Below are 14,060 nucleotides of genomic sequence, written 5' to 3' on the forward strand. Positions count from 1 at the left end.
CTGAGCCTGAATTAGGTCATCTGAGAATATTTTAGCACCGGGTTCCCCACGAACATTCGGTGTGCTAAACAGGTTTAGAGGCGGCACCCATCTGTCCGTGCTCTAGGCCAGTAGCAATGGCACTTCTCGCTGGCTGCATGATGCTAGTTTGGGAGGGTTTTATTGGGCTGAATACACTATGTTTTGTAGGATTTTCTGTTTGAAGGCATTGGTGTTCCCATACAAGGCCGTAATGCAGCCAGTCAGCGCATTTTTGATCTCATGCTGAATCTCCTCAGACTGCTGAAGAATTAGAGGCGCTATCGTGCTTTCTTTGCATTCACACTTGCAAGGCGAGTCCAGGACAGGTCCTCTGAGATAGTGACACCCAGGAACTGACCCTCTCCACCTCTGATCCTTGCATGAGGACTGGACCTCTGATTTCTCTACAATCAGTCCCTTGGTCTTGCTGACATCGACTGAGAGGTGGTTGTTGTGGTTCCACTCAGCTAAATTTTGAGTCTTCCTCGTGTATGCTGATTCATTGCCACCTTAGATTTGGTCCTCAACATGGTGTCATCAGCTCACTTGAATATGGTGTTGGAGCTATGCTTAGCCACACAGTCATGGGTATAAAGTGAGTAGAACAGGGGGCTGAAACATCCCTGTGGTGTACTTGTGCTGATGGAGATTGTGGAGGAGTTGGTCTTGCCGAACTGACTGCGGTCTGCAAATAAGGAAATCCAGGATTCAATTTATTGTGGGATAAATCCGATCTTTCTCATGAGAGGGAATCTCCAGAGGGTGATGGTGTGTCTAGGAAGTGACGGTCTGGAGAGTGATGGTGGCTCTGGGAGTGAGGGTCTGGAGAATGATGGGTGAGTCTGGAGAGTGATGGTGGCTCTGGGTGTGATGGGTCTGGAGAGTGATGGTGGATCTGGGAGTGAGGGTCTGGAGAGTGACGGTCTGGAGAATGATGGTGGCTCTGGGAGTGAGGGTCTGGAGAGTGACGGTCTGGAGAGTGATGGTGGCTCTGGGTGTGATGGGTCTGGAGAATGATGGTGGCTCTGGGAGTGAGGGTCTGGAGAATGATGGTGGCTCTGGGAGTGAGGGTCTGGAGAGTGATGGTGGATCTGGGAGTGAGGGTCTGGAGAGTGATGGTGGATCTGGGAGTGAGGGTCTGGAGAGTGAGGGTCTGGAGAATGATGGTGGCTCTGGGAGTGAGGGTCTGGAGAGTGATACGTGTGTCTTGGAGTGACGGTCTGGAGAGTGATGGTGGATCTGGCAGTGAGGGTCTGGAGAGTGATGGTGGATCTGGGAGTGAGGGTCTGGAGAGTGATGGTGGATCTGGCAGTGAGGGTCTGGAGAGTGATGGGTGGGTCTGGAGAGTGATACGTGTGTCTCGGAGTGACGGTCTGGAGAGTGATGGTGTGTGTTCTATCATTTCAGGTGTGCCAAGGATACTGGAACTGGTCTGGTAGCGGGATTGGTTTCCCCAGGGCCTGATCCAGGGTTCAGCAATCGCCCTGCCGATGGCCATCTATTGGACCCAGTGAAACTTGCCAAACTGGACACCGCAGCCCTCAGTGGAAACATCTCGGCTGACACCCTGTCTGCCCCGGAGCTGTCGGATTGCCCATTGCCAGCCTGTGACACAGGCACCCATGAGGTGCACTACGTGAGGGAGGCAGGAGAGCCAGAAGATGCTGCCTGCAGCGAGGAGCACAAGGATGCCTGCACCATTACTGGTACGTCACTGACATTTCGTGTCACAGTAACGCAGACTGTTGTGGTCTTTATGCTAGTGAGCAAAGGACAGGGAACAGCACCCAACCACTTCTCGAACTTTGCACTCGCAATCAGAATGTGACCACCCCTTCCTGTCAAGAGAGTAAACAGACACTGGTCTTTATCTCGGGTTTCCTGTACGCTACTGAAGTTTGCAACTTGCTCTATCACAGACTCTACACTGCTGACCTGCAGTCAATCATCCAATCCAACAGTTCCTCCATGGCCTCTTGCACTGAACAGGCCCCAATTAGCAGGTTTATGGGTTCACCACTACCTTCCTGACCTGAGGCTCCTTCATATCCTGCATGTTCTCCCTGGCATCACCCAGTTCAGGAGCACATTTGCAATATTCCCCTTTTCACCTCGATATGGGACAGACAGACTTCAGAGATGGAGGCTGGGTCCTCCTTTTATCTGAGACCATAAGACACAGGAGTAGAATATGGCCCAGAAATCCAGAATTTTATCATGGCTGATTTATTATCCCTCTCAACCCTATTTTCCTGATTTCTCCTTGTAACTTTCGACACCCTTACCGTTACTAATCAGAACTTATCAACATCTGCTTTAATTATAACCAATGAATTGACTTCTGTAGTTGTGGCAAAGAATTCCACAGATTCACCACTCTCTGGATAAGAATTTCCTCCTCCTCTCTGTTGTAAATGGATGTCCTGTTCTGCAGCTGTGTCCTCTCCTCCTGGACTCCCCCACTAAAGGTAAATACAGTTTCTTCTCCACATCCACTCTACCTAGGCCTTTCAATATTCAATAGGTTGCAATAAGATTCCACCTCATTCGTCTAAACACCAGCAAGTACAGGCCTAGAGCAATCAAATGCTCCTCAAGCATTAACCCTTACATTCCCAAATCATTCTCATGAGCCTCCTCTGGACACTCTCCAATGCCAGCACATCTTTTCTTGGATAAGGGGCCCAAGATGGCTCACAATATTCCAAATATGGTCTGACCAGTGCCTTGTATAGCCTCAGCATTACATTCTTGCTTTATATTCTAGTCCTTTTGGAACAAAATACTTAATGAGTTTGTCTGCCATTTCTTTGTCCCCCATTACTACCTCTCCAGCAAGATTTTCCTGTGGTCTGATATCCACTCTTGCCTCTTTTTTACTCTTTATACAGTATTTCTGAAAAGACTTACGGTATTCACTTTTATATTGTTGTCTAGCTTACCTTCATAGTTCTTTTAACTCATTTTTTTAGTTGCATTTTATTTGTTTTTAAAAGCTTCCCACAGATTTTTGTTACATTGTATGCCCTCTTTAGTTTTTATGCTGTGTTTGACTACACTTGTCAGCCACAGTTGCCTCATTCTCCCTTTAAATTACGCCACCTTCTTTGCGGTGTATCTATCCTGTTGTGCCTTTCTAATTGCTCCCAGAAACTCTAGCCATTGCTGCTCTGCCATCAACCTTGCTGGGCCACATTCCCAACTCCTCCTTCCTGCCTCTGTAATTTTCTTATTTCCAATGTAATACTGATACATATGATTGTAGCTTCTCCCTCAAACTGCAGGGTGCATTCTATATTATGATCACTGGCTCCTAAGGCTCCCTTTACCTTAAGCTTCCTTGTCAAATATGGTGCATTGCACAATATCCAATCCAGAATAGCCTTTTCCCTAGTGATCTCAACTGCATGCTAATCTAAGAAGCCATCTTGCAGGCAGTCTACAAATTCCCTCTCTGGGATCCAGCACCAACCTAATTTTCCCAGTCTACCTGCATTTTAAAATCCCTATGACCGTTGTAAAATTGACCTTTTCTCTTGCCGTTTCGATCTGCCTTTGTGATTTGTTGCCCTCATGCTGGCTACTGTTCAGAGGCTTGTGTGTGAAGACTGATGCAAAGTACTTACTGAATTTGTCTGTGATTTCTTTGTCTCAGAATACTGCATTTCATTTTTGCTCTCTTTATGGCGTTTTTAGTTAACATCTGTCAGTTTTTAAAAGCTTCCGAATCATCTACCTTCCCACAGTTTTTGCTCAATTATGTGCCCACTCTTTTTCTTCATTTGTGAGCCCCAGTTTCCTCATTCTCCCTTCAGAATACCTCTTCATCTTTGCGATCTATTTATCCCGTGCATTCTGAATTTTCCCTATAAACACTAGCCGCTGTTCATCCTTTAAAATGCCCTGGACCTGATCCGAGAAACCCCTGACCATGGCACCTGGGGGGCCACATATCATTTGGGTGTTTCTCTCGTGTCCGCAGAGTCTCCTGTCTGCCCCTCTGTGGAGCTATGGAATTCTCAATCACAACTGCCTCCTCTTCATCTGCCTTCCCTTCTGATCCAGACCTGCTTGCTGTGGCTTTTGCCTGGTAGGTCATCACCCCCCCCCAAATAGTGTCCAACATGGTTTACTTATTATTTAGGGGAATGGCCACAGGGATACTCTGCACTGGCTGCCCATTTCCTTTCCATCTCCTGACAGTCACCCAGCTACCTGCCTCCTGCAACTTCGGGGTGACTACCTTCTATATACCACCTACTCAGTTTCCTGTACAAGCCAAAGGTAGCAACATTTCCTTACCATGGTCCCTGAGGAGCTGTAACTGTCAGGGAGACTGCAGGTCTCCCAGAGTTCCCTCATCTCTTGTGAAGAACATGCCATTCCACTGATCCTGACTCATTCTTTCCGTCCCAGCTTTGTACGGGTAGACAAGGAAAAGAAAAGAAACATGATAAACTTGCTTAGACCTTTCAGTTCCTATTGGCTACATCTCCTGAGTCAAAGCCTGAACACCCCAGCATCGGCACTGGCCACCCCAGCGTCGGCACTGGCCACCCCAGCGTCGGCACTGGCCACCCGAACACCGGCACTGGCCACCCCAACACCTGCACTGGCCACCCCAACATCGGCACTGGCCACCCGAACACCGGCACTGGCCACCCCAACATCTGCACTGACCACCCCAGCATCTGCACTGGCCACCCCAACACCGGCACTGGCCACCCCAGCATCGGCACTGGCCACCCCAACATCGGCACTGACCACCCCAGCATCTGCACTGACCACCCCAACATCTGCACTGGCCACCCCAACATCTGCACTGGCCACCCGAACGTCGGCACTGGCCACCCCAGCGTCGGCACTGACCACCCCAACGTCTGCACTGGCCACCCCAGCATCTGCACTGACCACCCCAACGTCTGCACTGGCCACCCCAGCATCTGCACTGACCACCCCGAACGTCTGCACTGACCACCCCAGCATCTGCACTGACCACCCCAACGTCGGCACTGGCCACCCCAGCGTCGGCACTGACCACCCCAACGTCGGCACTGACCACCCCAACGTCGGCACTGACCACCCCAACGTCGGCACTGGTCACCCCAACATCTGCACTGACCACCCCAACGTCTGCACTGACCACCCCAACGTCTGCACTGACCACCCCAACATCTGCACTGGCCACCCCAACATCTGCACTGGCCACCCCAACGTCTGCACTGGCCACCCCAACATCTGCACTGGCCACCCGAACGTCGGCACTGGCCACCCCAACGTCTGCACTGACCACCCCAACATCTGCACTGACCACCCCAACGTCTGCACTGACCACCCCAACATCTGCACTGACCACCCCAACGTCTGCACTGGCCACCCCAACATCTGCACTGGCCACCCGAACGTCGGCACTGGCCACCCCAGCGTCGGCACTGACCACCCCAACATCGGCACTGGCCACCCCAACATCGGCACTGGCCACCCCAACATCGGCACTGGCCACCCCAACATCTGCACTGGCCACCCCAACATCTGCACTGACCACCCCAACATCTGCACTGGCCACCCCAGCATCTGCACTGACCACCCCAGCGTCGGCACTGACCACCCCAGCATCTGCACTGACCACCCCAACACCGGCACTGACCACCCCAGCATCTGCACTGACCACCCCAACATCTGCACTGACCACCCCAGCGTCGGCACTGACCACCCCAACATCTGCACTGGCCACCCGAACACCGGCACTGGCCACCCCAGCGTCGGCACTGACCACCCCAACATCTGCACTGGCCACCCGAACACCGGCACTGGCCACCCCAGCGTCGGCACTGACCACCCCAACATCTGCACTGGCCACCCCAGCGTCGGCACTGGCCACCCCAGCGTCGGCACTGACCACCCCAACATCTGCACTGGCCACCCCAGCGTCGGCACTGGCCACCCCAACGTCGGCACTGACCACCCCAACGTCGGCACTGACCACCCGAACATCTGCACTGGCCACCCCAGCGTCGGCACTGGCCACCCCAACGTCGGCACTGACCACCCCAACGTCGGCACTGACCACCCGAACATCTGCACTGACCACCCCAACATCTGCACTGGCCACCCCAGCGTCGGCACTGACCACCCCAACGTCGGCACTGACCACCCCAACGTCGGCACTGACCACCCCAACATCGGCACTGGCCACCCCAACATCGGCACTGACCACCCCAACGTCGGCACTGACCACCCCAACATCGGCACTGGCCACCCCAACGTCGGCACTGACCACCCCAACGTCGGCACTGACCACCCGAACATCTGCACTGACCACCCCAACATCTGCACTGGCCACCCCAGCGTCGGCACTGGCCACCCGAACATCTGCACTGACCACCCCAACATCTGCACTGGCCACCCCAGCGTCGGCACTGACCACCCCAACATCTGCACTGGCCACCCCAACGTCGGCACTGGCCACCCCAACATCTGCACTGGCCACCCGAACGTCGGCACTGACCACCCGAACGTCGGCACTGACCACCCCAACGTCGGCACTGACCACCCCAACATCTGCACTGGCCACCCCAACGTCGGCACTGACCACCCCAACGTCTGCACTGACCACCCCAACGTCGGCACTGACCACCCGAACGTCGGCACTGACCACCCCAGCGTCGGCACTGACCACCCCAACATCTGCACTGGCCACCCGAACACCGGCACTGGCCACCCCAGCATCGGCACTGACCACCCCAGCATCTGCACTGACCACCCCAACATCTGCACTGGCCACCCGAACACCGGCACTGGCCACCCCAGCATCGGCACTGACCACCCCAGCATCTGCACTGACCACCCGAACACCGGCACTGGCCACCCCAGCATCGGCACTGACCACCCCAGCATCGGCACTGGCCACCCCAACATCTGCACTGGCCACCCCAACATCTGCACTGGCCACCCCAGCGTCGGCACTGGCCACCCCAGCGTCGGCACTGGCCACCCCAGCGTCGGCACTGACCACCCCAGCGTCGGCACTGACCACCCGAACACCGGCACTGGCCACCCCAGCGTCGGCACTGGCCACCCGAACACCGGCACTGGCCACCCCAGCGTCGGCACTGACCACCCCAACATCTGCACTGGCCACCCGAACACCGGCACTGGCCACCCCAGCGTCGGCACTGGCCACCCGAACACCGGCACTGGCCACCCCAGCGTCGGCACTGACCACCCGAACACCGGCACTGGCCACCCCAGCGTCGGCACTGGTCACCCGAACACCGGCACTGGCCACCCCAGCGTCGGCACTGACCACCCGATCGTCGGGACTGGCCACAATGGCTGCTTTGCTTCTCTTTTGCTGAGTGCCTGGTATACTGATACAACTGAAGTCCATCAAAAGGTCCTGAAAGGCCCCAAGCTGTTTTTAAACCTCAGGCCACCTCTCCCACTTGCGGGTGCTTGTGATAATTGAAGACCGCTGAGAAGTCCTGAAAGGCCTCGAGTTCTTTTGAAACTTGGCTCCAGCTCTCCCGCAAGCAAGTGCTGCTGATGATTGAAGGCTGCTAAAAAATCCCAAAAGGGCCCAATCTCTTTTTAAATCTCGCGCCACCTCTCCCTCAAGTAAGGGACCACCCTTGGCCCTTACTGTCCTCTGAGAGATTTGCTTATGTAGTACAGTTTGCAGCTGAATCTGAATATCCCACCCATCATCTTACAGAATGTTGAGAGGGGATTTGTGAATAGACATAATTTCTTACGCTAGTTTACATGAAGTCAATAAGCTATGAATGTCAACAATTTTCCAGTCCTCTGTCTAGTGATTCTTGAAGGATCAATACTAATGATTCCACGATATCTTCAGTTACCTCTTTCAGAACCCTGGGGTGTAGTCCATCTGGTCCAGGTGACTTATCAACCTTCAGACCGTTCAGCTTCCCAAGCACCTTCTCCTTGGTAATAGCAGCCACACTCACTTCTGCTCCCTGACTCTCGCACTTCTGGCATGTTGCTAGTGTTTCCCACTGTGAAGACTGCTGCAAAACACTTACTGAGTTCTTTCGCCATTTTTGTCCCTCAATATTACCCCCATAGTGTAATTCTCCAGTGCTCTGATATCCACACTTGTCAATCTTTTTTATTCTTTACGTATCTGAAAAATCTTTTCCTATTCTGTTTTACATTCTTGGCTAGCTTACCTTCATATTTCATCTTTGCTCTCTTAATAGCCTTTTAGTGGCTTTGCTATTCAGAACAGCTGATCCCCTAGTGGGCTCAACCACAAGCTGCTCTAAAAGGCCATCTCGTAGGCATTCTACAAATGGTCTCTTGGGATCCGATGCTAACTGGGTTTTCCCAAACTACTTGCATTTTTTAATACTCCATGATTGTAACATTTCCCTTTGTATCTGCCTTTTCTGTCTCCCATTCAGAGACCAGTGTACAACTCCCATCAGGGTCTTTTTAACTTGCAGTTCCTTAACTCTACCCTCAACGATTCTACACCTTCTGTCATAAGTCACTTCTTTATAAGCATTTGAGTTCACTTTTAATCAACAGAACCTCCCCCCCCGCATCACCCAACCTGCCTTTCCTTTTGATGTTAAGCTCCCAGCTACGATTTTTAACTATAACTCAGAGATGCCCACAACACCGTTACTGCAGTCTCTAACTGTGCCACAAAATTATCTATCTTATTCGGTATACTGCATCCATTAAAATATAACACCTTCATTGCTCCTATTGACTTCAACCCCCTGTTGCACTTGCCTCATCCCACTGACTGCAATCTGCCTCTGCTTCCACACAGTCTCACTACACCCTGCATTAACTTGTCTACCAACTGCCCCAGCCTCAGCCCTATCACTCCGGTTCCCATCCCTACCGAGTTAGCTTAAACCCTCCCCAACAGCCTGCAAGGATATTGGCCCCCACTGTGTTAACCATCCTTTTGTACAGGTCATTCTTCGCAATGATCAAGAAACCTGAAACTCTGCTCCCTGCACCAATTCCTCAGCCACACACTCATCTGCCATATCATCCTATTCTTACCCTCGGTACACATGACACAAGACAATCCAGAGATTATTACCTTGGAGGTCCGACTTTTCAGTGTATTGCCTCACTCCCTATATTACTGCTCTCCCTTTTCATTGGTAACATCACATACCTCAACTTCCAGATGCTCGCCCTCCCCCTTTCGAACTCCATGGACCCAATCTGAGACATCAGATTGGGAGGGGTGGTGCTGTCTGTACCAGTGAAGTGAGCTGACTCCTGTTTCTGCGATGGGTGGTGCTGTCTGTACCTGTGAAGTGAGCTGTCTCCTGTGTCTGGGAGGGGTGGTGCTGTCTGTACCAGTGAAGTGAGCTGTCTCCTGTGTCTGGGAGGGGTGGTGCTGTCTGTACCAGTGAAGTGAGCTGTCTCCTGTGTCTGGGAGGTGTGGTGCTGTCTGTACCAGTGAAGTGAGCTGTCTCCTGTGTCTGGGAGGGGTGGTGCTGTCTGTACCAGTTTAGTGAGCTGTCTCCTGTGTCTGGGAGGGGTGATGCTGTCTGTACCAGTGAAGTGAGCTGTCTCCTGTGTCTGGGAGGGGTGTTGTTGTCTGTACCAGTGAAGTGAGCTGTCTCCTGTGTCTGGGATGGGTGGTGCTGTCTGTACCAGTGAAGTGAGCTGTCTCCTGTGTTTGGGAGGGGTGGTGCTGTCTGTACCAGTGAAGTGAGCTGTCTCCTGTGTCTGGGTATGGGTGCTGTCTGTACCAGTGAAGTGAGCTGTCTCCTGTGTCTGGGTGTGGGTGCTGTCTGTACCAGTGAATTGAGCTGTCTCCTGTGTTTGGGAGGGGTGGTGCTGTCTGTAACAGTGAAGTGAGCTGTCTCCTGTGTCTGGGAGGGGTGGTGCTGTCTGTACCAGTGAAGTGAGCTGTCTCCTGTGTCTGGGTGTGGGTGCTGTCTGTACCAGTGAATTGAGCTGTCTTCTGTGTTTGGGAGGGGTGGTGCTGTCTGTACCAGTGAAGTGAGCTGTCTCCTGTGTCTGGGAGGGGTGGTGCTGTCTGTACCAGTGAAGTGAGCTGTCTCCTGTGTCTGGGAGGGGTGGTGCTGTCTGTACCAGTGAAGTGAGCTGTTTCCTGTGTCTGGGAGTGGGTTAGGGTGCTGTCTGTACCAGTGAAGTGAGCTGTCTCCTGTGTCTGGGAGGGGTGGTGCTGTCTGTACCAGTGAAGTGAGCTGTCTCCTGTGTCTGGGAGGGGTGGTGCTGTCTGTACCAGTGAAGTGAGCTGTCTCCTGTGTCTGGGAGGGGTGGTGCTGTTTGTACCTGTGAAGTGAGCTATCTCCTGTGTCTGTGAGGGGTGGTGCTGTCTGTACCTGTGAAGTGAGCTGTCTCCTGTGTCTGGGAGGGGTGGTGCTGTTTGTACCAGTGAAGTGAGCTGTCTCCTGTGTCTGGGAGGGGTGGTGCTGTCTGTACCAGTGAAGTGAGCTGTCTCCTGTGTCTGGGTGTGGGTGCTGTCTGTACCAGTGAAGTGAGCTGTCTCCTGTGTCTGTGAGGGGTGGTGCTGTCTGTACCTGTGAAGTGAGCTGTCTCCTGTGTCTGGGATGGGTGGTGCTGTCTGTACCAGTGAAGTGAGCTATCTCCTGTGTCTGGGTGTGGGTGCTGTCTGTACCAGTGAAGTGAGCTGTCTCCTGTGTCTGTGAGGGGTGGTGCTGTCTGTACCTGTGAAGTGAGCTGTCTCCTGTGTCTGGGAGGGGTGGTGCTGTCTGTACCAGTGAAGTGAGCTGTCTCCTGTGTCTGGGAGGGGTGATGCTGTCTGTACCAGTTTAGTGAGCTGTCTCCTGTGTCTGGGAGGGGTGGTGCTGTCTGTACCAGTGAAGTGAGCTGTCTCCTGTGTCTGGGATGGGTGGTGCTGTCTGTTCCAGTGAAGTGAGCTGACTCCTGTTTCTGCGATGGGTGGTGCTGTCTGTACCTGTGAAGTGAGCTGTCTCCTGTGTCTGGGAGGGGTGGTGCTGTCTGTACCAGTGAAGTGAGCTGTCTCCTGTGTCTGGGATGGGTGGTGCTGTCTGTACCAGTGAAGTGAGCTGTCTCCTGTGTCTGGGAGGGGTGGTGCTGTCTGTACCAGTGAAGTGAGCTGTCTCCTGTGTCTGGGAGGGGTGGTGCTGTCTGTACCAGTGAAGTGAGCTGTCTCCTGTGTCTGGGAGGGGTGGTGCTGTCTGTACCAGTGAAGTGAGCTGTCTCCTGTGACTGGGAGGGGTGATGCTGTCTGTACCAGTGAAGTGAGCTGTCTCCTGTGTCTGGGATGGGTGGTGCTGTCTGTACCAGTGAAGTGAGCTGTCTCCTGTGTCTGGGAGGGGTGGTGCTGTCTGTACCAGTGAAGTGAGCTGTCTCCTGTGTCTGGGATGGGTGGTGCTGTCTGTACCAGTGAAGTGAGCTGTCTCCTGTGTCTGGGAGGGGTGGTGCTGTCTGTACCAGTGAAGTGAGCTGTCTCCTGTGTCTGGGATGGGTGGTGCTGTCTGTACCAGTGAAGTGAGCTGTCTCCTGTGTCTGGGAGGGGTGGTGCTGTCTGTACCAGTGAAGTGAGCTGTCTCCTGTGTCTGGGATGGGTGGTGCTGTCTGTACCAGTGAAGTGAGCTGTCTCCTGTGTCTGGGAGGGGTGATGCTGTCTGTACCAGTGAAGTGAGCTGTCTCCTGTGTCTGTGAGGTGTGGTGCTGTCTGTACCAGTGAAGTGAGCTGTCTCCTGTGTCTGGGAGGGGTGGTGCTGTTTGTACCAGTGAAGTGAGCTGTCTCCTGTGTCTGGGATGGGTGGTGCTGTCTGTTCCAGTGAAGTGAGCTGACTCCTGTTTCTGCGATGGGTGGTGCTGTCTGTACCTGTGAAGTGAGCTATCTCCTGTGTCTGGGAGGGGTGGTGCTGTCTGTACCAGTGAAGTGAGCTGTCTCCTGTGTCTGGGAGGGGTGATGCTGTCTGTACCAGTGAGGTGAGCTGTCTCCTGTGTCTGGGATGGGTGGTGCTGTCTGTACCAGTGAAGTGAGCTGTCTCCTGTGTCTGGGAGGGGTGGTGCTGTCTGTACCAGTGAAGTGAGCTGTCTCCTGTGTCTGGGAGGGGTGATGCTGTCTGTACCAGTGAAGTGAGCTGTCTCCTGTGTCTGGGAGGGGTGTTGTTGTCTGTACCAGTGAAGTGAGCTGTCTCCTGTGTCTGGGAGGGGTGGTGCTGTCTGTATCAGTGAAGTGAGCTGTCTCCTGTGTCTGGGAGGGTTGGTGCTGTCTGTACCAGTGAAGTGAGCTGTCACCTGTGTCTGGGAGTGGGTTCGCGTGCTGTCTGTACCAGTGAAGTGAGCTGTCTCCTGTGTCTGGGAGGGGTGTTGTTGTCTGTACCAGTGAAGTGAGCTGTCTCCTGTGTCTGGGAGGGGTGGTGCTGTCTGTACAGTGAAGTGAGCTGTCTCCTGTGTCTGGGAGGGGTGGTGCTGTCTGTACAGTGAAGTGAGCTGTCTCCTGTGTCTGGGAGGGTTGGTGCTGTCTGTACCAGTGAAGTGAGCTGTCTCCTGTGTCTGGGAGGGGTGTTGTTGTCTGTACCAGTGAAGTGAGCTGTCTCCTGTGTCTGGGAGGGGTGGTGCTGTCTGTATCAGTGAAGTGAGCTGTCTCCTGTGTCTGGGAGGGTTGGTGCTGTCTGTACCAGTGAAGTGAGCTGTCACCTGTGTCTGGGAGTGGGTTCGCGTGCTGTCTGTACCAGTGAAGTGAGCTGTCTCCTGTGTCTGGGAGGGGTGTTGTTGTCTGTACCAGTGAAGTGAGCTGTCTCCTGTGTCTGGGAGGGGTGGTGCTGTCTGTACAGTGAAGTGAGCTGTCTCCTGTGTCTGGGAGGGGTGGTGCTGTCTGTACAGTGAAGTGAGCTGTCTCCTGTGTCTGGGAGGGGTGGTTCTGTCTGTACTAGTGAAGTGAGCTGTCTCCTGTGTCTGGGAGGGGTGGTTCTGTCTGTACTAGTGAAGTGAGCTGTCTCCTGTGTCTGGGAGGGGTGGTGCTGTCTGTACCAGTGAAGTGAGCTGTCTCCTGTGTCTGGGAGGGGTGGTTCTGTCTGTACCAGTGAAGTGAGCTGTCTCCTGTGTCTGGGAGGGGTGGTGCTGTCTGTACCAGTGAAGTGAGCTGTCTCCTGTGTCTGGGAGGGGTGGTTCTGTCTGTACTAGTGAAGTGAGCTGTCTCCTGTGTCTGGGAGGGGTGGTTCTGTCTGTACAGTGAAGTGAGCTGTCTCCTGTGTCTGGGAGGGGTGGTGCTGTCTGTACCAGTGAAGTGAGCTGTCTCCTGTGTCTGGGAGGGGTGGTTCTGTCTGTACTAGTGAAGTGAGCTGTCTCCTGTGTCTGGGAGGGGTGGTGCTGTCTGTACCAGTGAAGTGAGCTGTCTCCTGTGTCTGGGAGGGGTGGTTCTGTCTGTACTAGTGAAGTGAGCTGTCTCCTGTGTCTGGGAGGGGTGGTTCTGTCTGTACAGTGAAGTGAGCTGTCTCCTGTGTCTGGGAGGGGTGGTTCTGTCTGTACAGTGAAGTGAGCTGTCTCCTGTGTCTGGGAGGGGTGGTGCTGTCTGTACCAGTGAAGTGAGCTGTCACCTGTGTCTGGGAGTGGGTTCGCGTGCTGTCTGTACCAGTGAAGTGAGCTGTCTCCTGTGTCTGGGAGGGGTGGTTCTGTCTGTACTAGTGAAGTGAGCTGTCTCCTGATTACGCTGCCAGACTAATTAGGTTGATGTTGGTCAGGTTGCATCTTCGTATCTGGAACCATATGAGAATGAGTGGGAACCTTATCGAAATGTTTAAATGAGAGGTGTAGCTGCAGTGGGTAGCTAAATCTTTCCCAGAGTAATGGAGTCCAAAATTAGGGTGCAAGAGGGAAGATTTAACAGTGTCGTGAAAGAGAATTCTGACATGCAGGAGCTGGAGAGTATATGAAACAGGCTTGCAGATGAGATGATTGATGCATGTGGGCAGGTAGATGGAGGGGAAAGTATATGTGTCGAACACAGGAAGTTTGAACTAACAGGAAAAACTTTGTGGTGGGCATGGACTTGTGCTGAGGAGCCTGTAATA

At 53.5% G+C, this 14,060-nt stretch overlaps 1 protein-coding gene across 1 annotated transcript in view; it reads left to right on the forward strand.

Annotated features, from left to right (window-relative positions):
* The first annotated feature begins 1,428 nt into the window (after positions 1-1,428).
* Positions 1,429-14,060, forward strand: part of trak1a (trafficking protein, kinesin binding 1a) — a 178,002-nt gene continuing 165,370 nt past the window's right edge. The window contains exon 1 of the mRNA XM_073072969.1: positions 1,429-1,727. The gene's annotated coding sequence lies outside the window, so the exon portion shown is untranslated. The remainder of the gene's footprint in view (positions 1,728-14,060) is intronic.

This window comes from Hemitrygon akajei, chromosome 20 (assembly GCF_048418815.1).
Source record: "Hemitrygon akajei chromosome 20, sHemAka1.3, whole genome shotgun sequence".
Taxonomy (NCBI): Eukaryota; Metazoa; Chordata; class Chondrichthyes; order Myliobatiformes; family Dasyatidae; genus Hemitrygon; species Hemitrygon akajei.